Source organism: Squalius cephalus, assembly GCF_949319135.1.
Source record: "Squalius cephalus genome assembly, chromosome: 4".
Lineage (NCBI taxonomy): Eukaryota > Metazoa > Chordata > Actinopteri > Cypriniformes > Leuciscidae > Squalius > Squalius cephalus.
The window spans coordinates 54894402-54896901 of NC_137125.1; the positions used below are offsets into that span (position 1 = coordinate 54894402).

Consider the following 2500-nt stretch of genomic DNA (forward strand, 5'->3'; position numbering starts at 1 on the left):
CTGCTGCTGTGGACGGAAGGTGAGCGACATACGCCAACTAAAATGCTCGTAACTTGCTGAAATCTGGACGGATTTACAAACGGTTTGGTTTCTTACAAACGTTATTAACGTGGCTATAATTCTGAATGCTTAAACATTTTGAACATAATTATTCATATGTATGCAGTATAATAGCTACATCTCTGACGTTTATAACAAACCAAACCGTTTGAAAATCGGTTGAAAATTGAGCAAGTTATGGTTATTTAAAAGTACATGCACCATGTTATGAGTGAGCGAGCATCCTGTCGTAAGATGGCCGCCGTGTGCGGATGTCGAGCTCCATTGGCCAGCAGCGCGGACGAGACATCTAGCCTTTATATGATATCTATGCCTAGCACAGTGGTACGGTACTAAAAGGTGGAGTTAGACTCACTGCAGGACGTTGATTGGTTGACAGAGAATCGTCACTTGCGCGTGCTACGAGGGGAATGACAACATAAGAAGCGCCATTTTTTTATATACAGTTTAATATAATATACTGTTACTGTGTCACGAAATGTAATTTTAAGAGTTTTTCAGGCGAGAATGTAGTTGTTTAAAGCTCTAATCTGTGGTTTATTTATAAAGATGATTTGTTTTTCCCCGGTTGTGAGATCCATGCGATCAGCGGGCGCTCGGCGCTCATGTTTCCCGGCTGGATGAGCCTTTCCTCGGCTAAGTTAGTTCTTCTGACGTTCGCCGATGACTCCGACGGTAGTGGTTAAACATGAGATAATTCGTCTTGTGCAGACCTAACGGGCGATCTTTGGTCTCGTGAATATATAATTCGTTCCCTGTCAATCGTTTTGACTGAGGGCTAAGTTTAGTTTCATATTATAGGCTATTTGTATTTAACTTTACTGTTGTAATGTTAGACTAGCGCAGCATTTGGACATTTGACTGAATTGTTTGCTTTATTTCTTATTGTATAGCTTCTTGTACCTTTTACTTAAACTTTTATATTGGCTATTATTGATAAAACTGAAATTTTACAAAAAGAAATATGGTTTCTTGTCATTTTCTTATTACAAGATTATCACTGATGTTTATTGCAACATTTGTACAAATGCATATATTGCCTGTAATGTGTAATTTTTTTTTATTATTTAAACGAAAAGAGGTAACGTTAACGTTAGGGTTGTGTTTTAAATTTCGTTTTGTTATAAATAGAATAACGTATAACGTGCAGTGAATAATCAATATGCGTTGCGCATGAACCACATTTGTGTCCCTATAATGTTCAATTTATTTAAATGAAAACGAAAAGAGGCAGAGTAGTGTTTTATAACATATTTCGTTTTATTGTTGCTTAAATTTGTACATACAGAGTAATAGAGATAACCGGAGTAGCAGAGCGAGCTGAGTGACGCTTTTAAGAACGCGCTGTACCATGTGCATGTAGGAGTGAGTCGCACATGGCAAGTACAAACTTCTTTGCGTACTTAATATTGAGAAAAGCCTAATGTCGGCGCTTGTCTTCTTGTGACAAACATGTCGAGGAGCAAGAACAAGATCTGCTGTATATGTCATCCATTGTAGTTTACTATGTTCTTCTTCGCGCGAAAATTACGTCGATCGAAACACCACGCCTATCAAGTAAGGGTACTGTTGGCAGTGGAAACGCTAGCCAGATCATGGTTAACAGACCCGAACCGTACCGTACTGTACTGCTCAGTGGAAACGATCCATAAACAAAGAGCTTTTTGGCAGCAAACACATCTATAGATGTGTTTAGTGAGCACAAGGATAAAAGTCCCCATGTGTACAATTTAATTTACCGTTGGATCTTTAATGTTGTGGGCATATTTTTCTGCTGGAGGTCCTGGACTTCTTATTCAGATACATGGCATCGTGGATTCTATCAAATATCAACAGATAAAAAATCAAAACCTGACGCCTTCTGCTAGAAATCTTATAATGGGCCGTGGTTGGATCTTCCATCAGGACAACGATCCAAACAAACATCAAAATCAACACAAATGTGTAACTGAGCACAAAATGAAGCTTCTGCCTTTCGACCTGATGAGTGGGGTGAACTGAAGAGAAGAAGCACCAACATGGATCTGGGAATCTGAAGGATCTGGAGAGGTTCTGTATGGAGGAATGGTCTCTGATCTCAGGTCAGGTGTTCTCCAAACTCATCAGGCATTATAGGAGAAGACTCAGAGCTGGTATCTTGGAAAAAGGAGATTGCCAAAAGGTATTTAATAAAAGGGTATGAATAATTGTGGCCAACGTGTTTTGGAGAAAAACATTTATTTCATAATGTGATTTCCCCCCCACTTTCAATTCTTTTACTTCAATGAAAGGTTAGGATTTTGCCAATTTTTTGAATGAAAGATTTATTTTTTTACGGTCATTTTTGATCATATTTACCGGGGGTATGAATACTTTCCGTACCCACTGTATTTAATTTATATTGAAATCTACACGTTAAAAAAGTTGATTTATGTTAAAAATGAAAAAAATGTTGAAATCA

At 38.0% G+C, this 2500-nt stretch overlaps 1 protein-coding gene and 1 long non-coding RNA gene across 2 annotated transcripts in view; both read right to left on the reverse strand.

Annotated features, from left to right (window-relative positions):
• The window catches only part of LOC307158029, a 399912-nt gene that overhangs the window by 233246 nt on the left and 164166 nt on the right, over positions 1-2500 (reverse strand). The window lies entirely within an intron of this gene.
• mrap2b (melanocortin 2 receptor accessory protein 2b) overlaps positions 1-2500 on the reverse strand; it is a 6017-nt gene that overhangs the window by 1776 nt on the left and 1741 nt on the right. The gene's annotated exons all lie outside the window — the stretch shown is intronic.